This window comes from Cloeon dipterum, chromosome 2, assembly GCF_949628265.1.
Source record: "Cloeon dipterum chromosome 2, ieCloDipt1.1, whole genome shotgun sequence".
In the NCBI taxonomy this organism is placed as follows: Eukaryota; Metazoa; Arthropoda; class Insecta; order Ephemeroptera; family Baetidae; genus Cloeon; species Cloeon dipterum.
This window is the reverse complement of record NC_088787.1, coordinates 19590928-19605824: the sequence shown is the minus strand read 5'-3', so window position 1 is coordinate 19605824 and position 14897 is coordinate 19590928.

The window sequence follows — 14897 nt, the reverse complement described above, 5'->3', positions numbered from 1 at the left end:
TTTTGTTTAAAACTATAATAATAAATTAACTTTTTTGAAATGTTTACTGTAACAATTATAATACAATTATTCATATTATAAAGATTTTTTAAGGTAAAACACCATCTAAAAACATCAATAGCTAGATTTTCGCGAAAAAAATAATCTTTTCGTAGTAATTTGTTCGACTATCTTTAGCAACCCTGGTTATTAGTCACTTCGCGCTCTGTCAGTGTGTGCTCGGCTGTTTGATTGTCACTCCAATAGTAGGGCCCAGCTTTTTTACATCGCGAAATATGGCAGCTCAAACAAAAGTGTTTGTTGAGTGCTCACTCAGGCTGGCTGCTCCGCGGCGCGTTTTATTATTTATAATAGGTGCGATATAAATAATGAGAGCGCTCGCGTGTGAATAAATATATACGCGCTGCAAACGTGACACATTCGCGCTCGCTGAGATGCAGAAAAATGAGGCAGAATAATTTGCAGCTTAATCACGGTTGCATGACGCGCTGGCTGACTGCCGTACAAATTTTCGTTTGAATTATTCAAACGTGCTTTGTGCCGTGCTTGAAATAAGTTCAGTGGGAAATTGACTAGGCCATTTGTAATCTGCAAATAAACGTTTTATACTTTTTAAACCGCTCAAAAAAAAGCTGTGATTGATTTCTGTTATTTTTTAAAAAAAAAACTAACTATTGCTTGACTTGGTCAATAAGTTCTAAAATAAAATAATTTAGGGTTGATTTAGAAGGCGATCATGAGGATAAAATACAAAATGGCTCAATAAAATTTGTCCGGGATACTGAGACAATGTTTTGTTTGAAGTAAAGCAGCTATTTAATGATGAAAATAAGAAATTATTTTAAGGAGATGAATTTTGGGGTTGAAATATGAGGATGACAAAATTGTTTTGCATGGTTTAAATTTTAGGTGTAATAATGGAAAAAAGTACCCCAATAAGGAGCTCTAAACAGGAGAAAGGCATCACACATATGTACATTAGGGGTTGATTTAGAGGGGCTGATGTAATAACTGACTTAGTGATTCCTAACAGCTGACCCTATGTTTAATTTCAAGAGAAATAAGAATAACTTTACAAAAAAAAAAATACAAAAATTGACAAGAAATTGTATGATTAAAGGGCTGATTTAGAAGGTGAGAAATCGAACGGGGGCTAGAATATGCGCAAAATTCTCCCCTTTGATTTAAATTTGTCATGCATCGAGAGTGCAAATTGAGAACCCATTTTTTTCTTAACAAAAACTAATTGAATGCCATCGTTTCTGATTGAAAAAGGGGATGGAAAGGGGAAGAAATTGCTAATAATTTTTCAGGTTTTTATTAAACAACATTTTTGCTCAGTTACAACCAAAAAACAAGCCTTGGGGTCAATAATAACCAAAGTGAAATTAGTTACTGAACAAACGCATCAATGACTGATTAAAGACTGATTAAACTTAACCCTGCAAAAGAACCGATTTCATACTAAATATTTTGCTCAAATTTTGTTACCAGTACCTCGGGATTTAAAAGAAATCAGAGAAAAACAAAAAACAAAAAAAAACAGAAAAATAAAATGGTTTCTCTCCTGGATTGTTTCAAAATTAATTTTTTACCTAAGTTCTTCATTTTTAATTCAATATAGTTATATCCCAAGTATTCACTCAGGCATTTAATGAATATGCACGCAGAGAGTGCAGAGTGTAAAATAAATTAGTCAAATATAATTGAAATCCTGGTAGGTTTGAAAAATAAATTTGCTGGAATTTCCACCTCTCGGCACACATTGTACAGCAACAATCGATGACGTGCGCAAAGCTAAGCATTTTTGCGGAAGAGCCAAGAGCGAGAATGCCTGGAACGCAGGCGGATCCGGTGCGTGTACAATTCAATTTGACCATTTATCACGCGCACTTGAGGAAGCAGAGACGCGTGAAATTATTATCTGTATGTGCGACTTCGATTCGTGTGGGCCACGCCTTTTGACATTTTATAGCTCCGATCAATGGACAATCTGTGCACTGAATGAACAGAGAATGAATGAAACAGCCGCCGCGCTTTTACTCCTTGGGCGCGATTCCCGAGCAGAAGCGGCTGCAGGCAGACACAAAGCAGCGCACGTTCCCGCGGGAGCATCTCTCTCCCTTTGTCAGGTCGACTGGCTGCCTTTTATTACCTGCAAAAAGGCAGAGAATTATATTAAAGAGTATCGCTGCTTTATCGGCGGCCAGTAATTTGTCACTAAATTCTATCATTGACAGTGTTAAAGAGGCCTATTTTTAAATGAAATGTGCGCCAGCACGTAATTTGTTCACCTCCGGTGGGTGTCAATGGCATCACCTTGACTGACTGATCGCATCCGTGGCTTCATATTCCGCTTATAATAGGGAGGAAAGCACCTGGACATCGAGATAGCAGCTTTTCCGACATCGAATCACGCTAAAAATTCAGCTTTACCCAAATGAATGATGGTGCCAAAACTGTACCCTATGGTTATGCTTCTACATTTTTCTAATAATTTTATTGGTAGAATAAATGTACTGAAAATTTTAAATTTTTAAAGCAACAAGAAAACAGGAATTTAAAAGGGTGAGGGGGTGTCTGTTTTATTCGGGGCTATAATCAGTTTTATATTTTTACAACCTAAACGCAATAAAAATCGGCATGGGTTGAATTCCTAGATGGATTGGCGGTATTTGCTTCTGTTTGGGGGTCGTAAAGGGGTTGTTTGGAGGTGGTGTGGCCGGGATATTGAACAACCCCTTATAAATATTTAAACAGAAAGTCAATTTCGACAAAAATGAACTCATTTCATGTTTCCTATATAGACGAAATATCGAACATTCACATCATAGCGGATGGAAAATCGTAGGAGGTGAGTTAAGGTTTGGGTTAGTGTTGAGCTTTAATTAACATGCCCTAATACACATCCCCTGAAAATTTCATACCAGATAACAACTATTGGGTCCGCCGCAGTGGGAAAGCATCCTATGGCATGCGTTCGCTGCTGTTTGAGCACACGCTTCCAACCTTTGCTGCCAATTTCTCTAGAGGCCAATGTGGCTTTCGAAGAAGCGGTTAAAACCAAACCAAACCGCGGATAAGGTTTGAAAAATTTGCGAAAACAACATGGCATCGAAGTTTTGTGGTTTTGGACAATTGGTTGCGGGTGGGTGATTGCGGTTTTCCTCCAAAATGCGCAAAACCACGCATCCGGTGCAGATGGACCTGGAATATCTTTTGGGTTTAAATTAAAACGTCTTTATCAACAACATATATTTGAAAATCAGGATGCATACTTTTCATCAACAAGATTTTCAAATAATTCCTGAACGCACTTTGCTCCTTTCTATGGTTTATTTATTTATTTTTTATCTTCAATTCATCAAGTCAGGAAAAAATAGGCGGCAGATCAAGGATGAATTTTCTATTAACTTAGGAAGTGAATGGAATTCTCTGCTGCTGTGAATAGAGGGTGTGGATAAATATCTCCTAAACCTCAAGAATCCAATTTTTCCCTCTATTTTGCCCACACACATCAAAAACCGCCGCTGCTGCACACAATGGGAAGAAGATACGCACTTGACAAAGTATCAAAACGCAGGGTGACGACACAATGGCATCACGGACCAGGCGGCACCTTTGCCATACCTCGGGCTAATCGAAAGAAAACTTTTGATTCGATCTCCATAAGTACTTGGTGGAATAAATAAGGCTCTCTTTATAAATGGTTCTGATCGAGGAGGTCAACGAACGGCCAGAAGGGTGAGGATTGTGAAGCAGGCGGCGGGCCTAAATGGAATTATAATATTATACCAACAGGCTAATGGCCGAAAAATGAATCATCAAAACAGCGAGTTAACGATATTCAGAAAGGAAGCTGCTACTTAATTACGTGAAAAGGCAGCGGAGCAGCCTTGAGAGGAAACTTCATGAATGGTATCTATTCGAGTTATATGGTGTGCCTATCCTCACGCTTCGCATCCACGCGAGAAAAATGCGGCGCGCATGCTTTTCAGGGGGCACAAAAGGAGCCAAGGCGAGAATGAAAGACTCCGCATCGAGATTTCTTCTGGCCGGAAATCGCCCTGTGAAAAGCTACGAAAATATTTCCAAAGTCAATTGGCGGGGCAGACGCGCTTTGTTTGTTACCTGTTAAGAGCCCGGTCCCGGTAACACCTGTTCTCCGCCGCGTCGAAGGCAATATTATTTTAATGAGGCCCATCTTCATAAAAGCTGCCCTCGCACCGTGCAGGCGTAAAAAGAGAAACTTTATTTTGCCTTTGGACTTCACAGCCGCGGCGCATGAATGGAAAATATAAAAATTCTTATCCCGGCCCTCGATGCTCGGGCACGTCAACGAATTCGGAATCTGTTGCTTTGCGCCTGTTGAAATTCGTGTATGAACACCCTCGCGGACGAGGGCGAGTATTTTACCACTGGAGTCCATTAATTGAGGGTTTGAAATGTGTGCAACAAAGGATTGCCTTATTGTTAGCTCTCTTGGGAAGCTCCTTTCTTAGGAAAAAAAAACAGTTGTCTCTGTCTCCATCTACTGAAAAATATATGTTTTTGTCTGTCTTTATTTGTATGTGGATCGTGTGAAAATGCAACCTGTAGTATTTACATTAGATTAGAAAACCATTTCATTGTGAAATAGGGTTTCCCAGGAGAATCAGGTAACTCGTAAAATATCGCTTTTTGATTGTTAACAGACAAGCATCTCACACATTTCTGCTAATCCGCGGATAAATGATTCCGAGAACCAAGGAAAAGAATGGTGACCATTGGAAAGGGCTATTCATTTCATTGCACATGTGTCAGCATGATTATTTTTCTATTCTACCCAGCTTACATGCCTCAGGTTTCTCTCTAATCCCAAAATTTCGTTGGAACAGTAGTGAAAAATAAGCTAGTCAATGAGGATTTTCCCTTTGACTCTCACTATTTCTTTTCAATCGTCTCTGTTTCCTTTCAACGACATAAAGAAATTTTAGTGAAGAAAATCAAACAACTATAAGAGTGTAATTCTTCGATATCAAAATTGATGATCATTCGTTGGACGAGGAAAGGTACTGAGTTTTGGCCAGGGTCTGAGATTCTTCATGAAATTAAGTTAGAAAAGTCAAAATCTGGAATGCATTTTGCCTTAAATTTGTAATGATTTTTCTGGTCTTTGAATGATGTAATTGCGCCCAAATATCAGCTTCTATTATAATGGTCAGATTTTCAAAATTCGCATACTGATGGACTCGGTTATAGACATCCCCTAGATAGCCGAAGCATTCTAATTTCCGTTCCTTTTTTTGGCATTTGATTCCGGTAGAAAACATATTCTGAGTTTAACCTTAATTTCCGTGCATAAATTAATTCCTAATAACAAGACGAGCCCTTGCACCTTGTTGGAAAAGATTCCTGTTAGCGTTATTATTCTCTCTTCAGAGTTTAAATTTCACGCGTACCGTGAATGGCATCCCTATTTTGTTGTTTGTTCCCCTTCAACCCCTTTTTTCGTCCTAAAAATCATAAAATTGTACATTTTTTGGGTGTTTGCACCTCATTGCGCAACGGTAATTAGTGTTTATCACTCTGAAATATCTTCAGTACATCGTGGGTTGGGAAGAGGAGTTGAATGGTATATATAATTTTTGTAAATGCAGCACTGTTAGAACCTGAAGACTACTTGCTGTTTTAAGACTTGGCCTCCGGAGTAAAAAACACATTTTTCACCAATTATCGACTTCTTAAGCATCCAATTTTGAAACTTCACGCCACTAAACTCACCATGACCTCCCCTAGATAGCCCAAGCATTCTAAGGGTGTCAACCCCCTTTGAAATCTTTTCAACTCCGCATCAAGAATGTTCCACAGTTGCATTTTTCAGTTCATAAAGCATTATTTGACGCGGGTAATTGAGTGTGTACATGATTCAAATTCAATCTTATCAATAAAAAATATTTCTCACCTTCTCAAAAAAGGTTAAATAGGTTTTAATAACAAAATTAGCGTTTTTTAACAAAATTTTGCGTGAATTTTACTGTATTTATTTAAAATCTTGATTGAGTGATTGAATAGAACTCGAGATAAAAAATAAAGTGTAATAACGGATAGTCATACAATATTGCTTCTCTTCTTTGATTAATTAGTTTTCATTTTTACATTGAATTACAAAACACTAATTCTATTTACACGGAGAAAAGACAGACCCACACCAAGTTAGTTAATTATTTTTCCGAGTAATCTTTTTCAGAAAATAATATTCTTATTCACAGTCCGCAAGATGTAACCCCAAATTTAGCAGTTAAAAGGCTCTCCTCCAGCTTTGGAATATTTTGAATGCGATTGCACAGGCTTTAAACTGAAACGAGGCAGTAAACTCGGCAGATAAAATGTACGAAAATTGCTTTCCGTGCCGAGGCCGGCGTGAAATTAAATTCATCTCTGCTCGCGATGCTTTCGCGTATAATATGGGGCACAACACGCGCAAAAATGCCCGCCGAGATACAGGCAGCGCGCAACACTGCTGCTGATTTACATTTTTATTACATTGATTAAAATCTAAGCCACTTGCTAGCTGCTGCGATGATATTTCTGCTTTTCTCTTTTGCGTTCCCGGCTTTAATGGAGACCGCGGGGAATTACTTTTAATTAAGAGTTTTATTCATAAAGCAAAAGCTTCTCTGCTCCGGCTGACTTTAGTTAGTGCGCCCGCCGGACTGCCTGCACGCTTTTGTTTTTCTCTTTTGCACAACCAACAATGGAGATGGGAATTATTAATCCTCTGTTTTTAATTAGAACAGAGTTCAGCTAAAGTCGGCGCAAATTAATTCTCAGGCCATGCGAAAACTGCGATATGCGGAAAAGAACACGAGTGGTTGTGTTACACTCGTTTTGGTTAAAACTACTCAAATAAAAAACACGTTGGCATACTGTATTATTTGGAAAAGCAAGAATATCATAATGCAAGGATATTTCAATGGATATTCTACGTGTTATAGTTGGTGTTAAATTTAAGACAGAAGCCTCTTTTTTATCCGACACGCAGGCTTGAAAAAAAATAATGCCAGCATTTTCATCAGTGATTTTAAAGTTGAGTTTTTTATTATTGACTGGAAGAAAATATTAGTTGAGAAAATAAATAATGCCGAAAGACCAATAAAATACATGAATGGAATTAATATTTTTTTTAAATTCTAAATTTATTCTTGAGGATCTTTCTGGGTTCTGTCATTAATTAAGAGCAACATTAACCCTTCATTCTGAGAGCCGAGATATTAATTGTTTTTAATGTTTCTCGCAATTCACAAATAAAAAATGCGCATAGCTTAAAATATTTTCTACTTTGGGATAAGTTATCAATTTAAAAAATAAACTATATCGTTGTAGATTGCAATTAGCACAATTTTAAAGTGGTTGCTGCTCCACTTTAACAATCAATTCGGATGCAATTTAATCGTTGTGCAGAGCAAAAGAGCAAACAAGTTAAATCATTGCCATCGGACAGCGATATTTCGCAGTCAGAGTGGAGCCGCTCGCTGTTTCATGCAGCAATCCTTTTAATGAACATTTACTTACGCTAAAGAGGGTCATCAATTTTCATTTAACCGCGCGTCGAGCAAACTGCATAAACAATGATTATACGCGCGCGGGAGAGAGGAGGCGCCGAGGTATCATCCTCGCGTCATTTGTGTAATCAAATTAATCCACAAATAAATCGGCTCGACAGCACGGCTGCAAGAGAGAGCCGGCGAGAATAATGAAATTAAAAGCAAATAGACGCTCCATCAGAGTCACAAAAGCGGCCCGGTCATATTTTCACACCCCCTCGCGGCTCTCGGCCCCGGCTGCGGCCATATGGGGCGACAATAATTAAATCAAACAGCAGCAATCACCCAAATGCTCGCTGCGTGGACACAAACACGCAGATGTATATTCGTACATATATAAATCGCGGAACGAGCGCGATTTGATTGAAGTAAAAAATGATGGGTGCTATATTTTGATGTATGGCGCGGCGGCACTCGTAATTGCAAATGTTTTGACATTAAATATGAATTATTATTCTTCTGCGCGGTGGCAATAAAAATGTTCAAATGTCATGATATTACACTTTTTGCATCGCGCGCTCGTTCGTTCGTTCGGCCGGCTGCTGTTTGTGATTACAGATTAATGAATTTGGTGCCAGCGAGCTGTGTGCTCTGCTCTCGTCGGTGAAATTTATACATACACGTATCTCTGACTCTTTCGAACGCGAGCGCGCGGCACCGCACCATGTCATGTCATTTAATATGTGCCTATCACACACCCGCCCCGAGCACTATTACACACAAAAATGCAGATATATACCGCGCGCTCTTATATTCACCACGGTGCTGGAAAATTGGCCGACTTTCCGTTGTCCCTTGCTGCGGATGACAAAGGACGCGGTTTTTGCCCGGATATTGAATACACAAAAATAGCCAAATGCCCGGAAAAAAGTTACATGTATATTTGATTACTCGGAAAATAGGTACGTAATTTTTGGTTAATAGCAAAGTTTTGATGCTCTCTTAGTTGACCACTTGCGGTGCATTTCATTTAATTCATTCTTTTATATCCACTTAAGTCAAAATATTTTAAAGGTGACTTTTGGAGACCATGCACCATTATTGGATCCTAATATACTAGATGAATTTTTACAAATATATGGAACCAATCGTTGGAGAGCCCAAAATTATTCCGCGAGTCCATGTTATTCGTTCGCAAAATTATTGGGACACAAATCACCAGTTCCAAAAGCCCCTTAGTGTTCGAAGCTGCTAAAAGATAATGGCACCTACAGTTATTTTCAACCTTAATGCACTCCCACTACGATTTAAGATATATAATCTTGCTTCTATTTATTCTTTTTTCTTAAAAAGATTTCTATTGATATACTGGAAACAAAAATTTAGTCTAACCAATCGCCGTACTAACGTCGGGAAAAATTTTGTATTTCAAAAACTTTTTATGTGTCATCAGCGATTGGCCGAACCGATTTTGGTTTTCAGAAATTCGAAAGAATTCATTGTAAAGGCTGAATGCACAGCAGCAGAACTGAGTCTTAAATCGCAACGGAAGTCCCTTACCATCTGAAGCATATGGTGACACTTTTGCAAATGGTAAATAAGCAGAGGCTCTGAAAAATTTATTAAAAAAAATTAGAGTCAATCAAGTGCCACTTTACTTACAATCTAGACAAGAAAAACTAAATAAATTAATTAAAAAAGCTACAATTTTTTTTTGAAATTAATTGTTACTGGGGTGGAATTTGTTCTGTTTGCAAAATATCATGGTTTTCGGTTCATATTAAGGTAAAATATACTCAGGTATGGAGAAGAGAGGGTTCGAAAGGAATTCCAACTGGTCAAGTGGCAGAGGGTAAATAGATTAAACCTTTTCTCTCCCCCTTCAGCTACCTGGCAAGGTCGTGTGGACTTTGTGGTTATTGTTTCCCCCCACATGAATGACGGTTTTGTTCTGGCCTGGTCAATTTTTTCAATTTCAAAATAAATATACTATATGCGTAGCAAAACGTTTTGCTAAAAGTTTAAAAATGAAGCTATTGCTGGAATTAAAACGTTATTTAGCTGTCCGGCATCTTTCTGTGCAGGGAAAAGCTTTAAGGAACGTGCTGGCAAATTTAGTTTGCAAAAATCTAAAGATTTTTAAATTACGCTTTAATAAAAATAAACATATTTTCTGTGGTGGGCTTGATATTAATAAAAATGACACCGATTTTTCCACCACGAGCTTGTACATCAATATCAGCGTTTTTTCCGCGAATTCGCTTTTTCCGGATGTCGTTAGGCGCGCCCTTTAGCGCGCTCCACTCTCGACGGGCACACACATTGCACAGTATTAATCAGCAATAAATTTCGGAAAAGCGTGCCAGCCTTATTAAAGATAACGTCGGAATAAATCAAAACGGTTATTTCCATCCATTCAGCGTGCGGGCGGCGAATAAAGCGCATAGCAGAGAGTGTCGGGCGGCCAGCGCGAGTAAGTGACTGTCACGCCTGTTTACATTTTAATACAACACACACGCGGTTTATCGCGCGGCGAATTGTGCGCTATAAAGTGAAATTATTTTTATTGTTGCGGATGATGTTGATTGCGTATCAAGAGATTTATTTATTGGCTGGCAACCTCGTTTATTCAAACGCGTTTTTCTGCATGCAAAAAATCCCCACACAGCACCGCCACCTCTCCTGGCCTCTCCCAACCAATCACATTTTTCTGATTTCTGGTTTGCTTCCGGAATTGAACAATTTTAACCAGGATTTCTTTTTGTATCGTTTTAAATTGACAAAATATCACGAACGAAGGATACAATTGGCATGATGCAAAGCAAACTCGATGAATTTTACAAACCAGAGACCATTGGATTAACTTTGAGATCTCAAGTATCCTTTCGTCCTGGAGACGCATTTAAAAAAAATGTGGGCTCTCTGGACTCCTCTCACCGAGCCCAAACGAACTAGTGCCAAATTTGATGTTCTAGGTCAAGGTCTAGGGTCACTTATTTTAGTTTCAATTTGAAATTTTGGAAATGAGCTTAAAATATTTTTTCCTTGACATGTCTGGACTTGTGTGAAATTTTCAGAGTGGTCCTATTTTTTTCGCGAATTCTACCTTCAAATCTCGATAATACACAAATTTTACCTTGCCGTTGTTTTCAAATAATGCAAACTCCAAATCCCTGGTTGAAACCAAAAGATTTGCAAAAACTTCACACCGTTCGACTTGCCTTGACCTCCTCTGACCTGCAAAATGGTTTAAAAGGTACCTTTTACATCCCTTTCAACCTCCATGCTCCAATTTAAAAGTAAAAAACATTTTATAAAAAAGTTACTAAAATAAAAATCCCTTTCTCATGGTAGGAAAAAGCCAGGTGCTATAAAAAAGGCAAACATCCTTCTTACAATTTTATTTTAATTTCTGTCACCCTATTTTCGAGGAACACCGGTGGATATTTATCTCGTCGGCCTGGTGGAGCGTGGTGGAATATGAAAATCCCCTTTTCCACACAAAACATGCATTTTCTAGCTCTATTTCAGCCCGCATCAAAGGAGCAAAATTGGACGTGTCAGGGAAAAATACGCGCAGCCAGGAGGAGAAATGTCGGATTATATGTGACAAAATGCAGAAAAGAGAGCGAGCCGAGCTGGGGGTATTATTCGCGCCCAGCCGCGGTGTTTGTGTAAGGGGCACGCAACGCATCTGTGCTACACCAGATTTTGACTCGCCGCGCGGCTGATATTGAATCGAGGTGATTCCGTGCGTGTCTGTGTGTACATATACTGCGCATACAGGAATAATAATCTGACGAAATGCTCTCCGGCAATGAAAGAGCGGGTCATTTCATTGTGCGCGACCAGATTAAATCATGAGCAGGGAACAAGCCCGGAATTTGCTCTCTCGTTCGCTCGGCAGCGGTCAAAACGTCACACATCATGCGAATGAGCTTACTCGAGGGGTGCGCTTGGCGTATAGGAAATCGAACGCATCGTGAGTGGAGGAAAGAGATTTTTACGTGAACACAGATGAAAATAAGTAAATAACACGCAATAGTGACTCCGGGGAGCTTTATTCCGTACCCTAGCAAAAATAAAAAGGTATATAGACTAAATAAGTATGAAATCCAGAAAAAATATATATAATTAAGAGCTTAATAATAACAAATTTTTTTCTCTAAGGGGAGCGCATCATTTAATTCGAAAATTATGGTGTAACTCAATTAAAAGTATATAAATAAATAGTAAATATTCAGGATTCAACTCAGAAAAGATTTGTCAATCTATATAGTTACAATTTCCAAGATTTGTTACGTAACCTATATAGAAAAAACTCCACAATTCCAGATCAGAACGTCCAGAATTTCAAAACCGTGAATAACAGACAAGTTTTCTTTAAGGTAAATTTTTTTAAATTAATTTCAAACTATGCAGATTTGACTAGAATGCAATTTGATTAAAAGCTTTTGATGATCCAAAATAAGCAATGAAAAAAAAACCGACGTTATAACGATTTATAAATCAAAGTCAAATTCTTCTTCTATGAGAATCCCCATAATTCAAATGAGCTGAGAGCAACAAAAGAAGCAGAAGCAGTTAGAAATCATAAATTTGAAAACCAATTTTCAATAAAGCAGAGCGAAGGAAAAGTCGTTGCTCCATACCGCGCGCCAGAATATCATTACAGTAAATCACGCGCAAATTAACACCCGCGTGCGCTCTTAAACTGCACTCTCAGCAGCTATAATTGAATTTTCCCCGTGACTGATTCCGCTTGATATTATTTTTCATCGCTGCCCCCGGCTGCTGGGGTGCGGCGCGCGTGCGAACATAAAACGTAAACGCCCGCGAGTATAGCGTCGAGCGAGAGAAAGAGAGAGAAATATAATGCGTTTTTTCCTCTCATAACCTAATGGATGGGGGATAAAATCCAAGTGCCACCGCGCTTTTTTTGCTAAACAAATCGATGCCGTTTCACACGCGGCAATAATTACATCGAACAAATTGGTTCTTTCCTTGAGCGGCGGCCAAGGAATGTAAATCTGCTCTGGCATATAATTGCATTAATAACGACGATTTATCGGCTTCTGGCTGAGAGAGAAAGAAATCTTTTGCGCGCAAATGTTGCCATTTTGGATCAAGTCCAATCAAAGGGCGAGGTGCCGAGCATAATTCCAAACTTTTTAAGCCCGATTTATTTTATGAGAGGCGCGTTAATGAAATCAACTGGCTATAGCTCTCTTCAATTTTCCTTTAGCCGGCAATAATAAAAAGTTTCCAAATTGGCATAGCGTGGAAAGAGACGAGAGAGCGAGCGTGGAAATTGGTTCAACTTTATATGTATGCATGGGGGGAAGATATACATTTCTGTGAAGTAATTCGCGCGCCCTGATAAATGATCCAGTTAAGATTTCCAGACACATATAACGCAAGATTTATCGCCGGGGAACGGCTTTATTGACTTTTGACAATAGCGGAAAAGCCGGCTCGTCGGTAAATGGCAGAGCAGAGCAGAGCTGCGCTGGAAAAGAATCGATGCCGAGAGCGTTTTTTGCTCCTTTTCCTATTATTATTCATCGTTATATGAAAGAGGCGGGAGAAACAATAAAACATTTTAGAAAGAGCAGAGAGCGAGATTCGGCGCTCTAGTATAAATGTTACATCAATTGGAAAATATCGGCGCTATATTATTCATGCTCAAACTTTCGAAATAAATTATGTGTCGCCTGCACGTATAAACATCATGGAAAGTTGGCTCTGGTTTTCCGCTCTCTTCGATCCGACTCGCGCACACACGTGAAAAGGAACGAAGGGTGAACTGCAAAGTATATAATGTAATCTAGATAATGTGATCTCTGCTAAACTGCCCTCTAAACGAGCGAGCCAAACTTGTTTTTAAAGGCAAATTCCGGACCATGAATCTCGGATATATTTTCTCTGATGCTGGCATCCAATCTTATTTTCTTCAATAAAAGCGTACTGCTCGATATATATCGGCTGCTGGGGGGCATTTTCTTGCCATCAAACTGCACACAGGCGGAATGAAACTTTATTTTAATTCGTCTCTACTTGTTGAATGGCAAAAAGTTTTCAACACACTTAAATGAAAATTTAAATAGGCAAACAATTCACTTTGGGTCGCACTTAATTTATTTTCTTAAATTCTAGAAGCGATTTTGAAATAAACAATTTGTAAATTATATCACTTTAAATAATGCGGTGTCGTCCTTATTTTATTTAGAAAAAATATTTTTTTGCTAATCAGCAGAGCAACTTATTTGCCCCAAAAAACATCCCGCATCCATAGTAAATACTAAAAATACACAAAAGTATAAATAGAAAAAATAAAATAAATAATCATTCGCATCTCAATCAGTACGACAAAATAAACATTTGTTTTAATTTTCATTTAAAAGCTAACTTAATTCTCAATTAGGATGAGCGTGTTAATTTCATGACACTTTGAAATTGAGAATCCTGTCGATTTGGCAGCAAATTTAGGAAGGTGTACACGGAATTTATATTTTCCTATTTTACCCTATACTGACAAAATGCCACGAATCTGAGAGCAAAACTGACATGAGCTCAAGCAAACTCAACGAAATTTAAAACAGAAATCAGTATTAAGTATATTAGATATTGCATCAATAGATTTTTTCTGTAAAATATTCATTTTTACGGGACAATTTTGGAAAATTTTGAGACCTCAGCAGTCTCATATCAACTCGTGGTGCATTTTCAAAGGTAATGAGTGCTTTGAATTTCTCACGCCGAGTCCGATAAAACTATTACCAAATTTTATGTCTTTAATAAGTCAAAGGTGTGTTAATTTCGGTTTTTATCAAATTTTTGGGAATAAGCTCAGGATTTTGGAATTCGAAAATATGTTTAAAAAGCTGTTCCATGTTGTGTGTGAACTTGTGTGAAAATTACTGAACGGTATTCTTTTCTGTTTTCGAGAAATTGTCGAAAAAATGCCAATTTTTCAATTTTTTGTGTTTTATAGAGAAAGTAAATTCAAAATCTTGGGTTGTAAACATTAGAATATCAAAAACTGTCCACTGTTTGATTCATCTCGACCTCCCCTCACCAGCTGCAGCGTTTAGGAAGTGCTCATATTATTATTTATTAGGTCCTAGCTGTTTTTCCTTATATATATATTATATACACATATAGGCCTCGCTGAGGAGAGGAGCCGGAGCATCGAGCTGTATGCACGCAGTACAGACTACAAAAACGTGTACCAGTATATTAATTTTGCCACCTATGCCTTATTTGTTTGCCAACCGTAAATAATTTATTTTTAAATGGTATGAAACATTTAACAGTAATATAGATATTTTTATTTTAACTAACAAAAATAGTTTCACAGCGCCGAGAGGC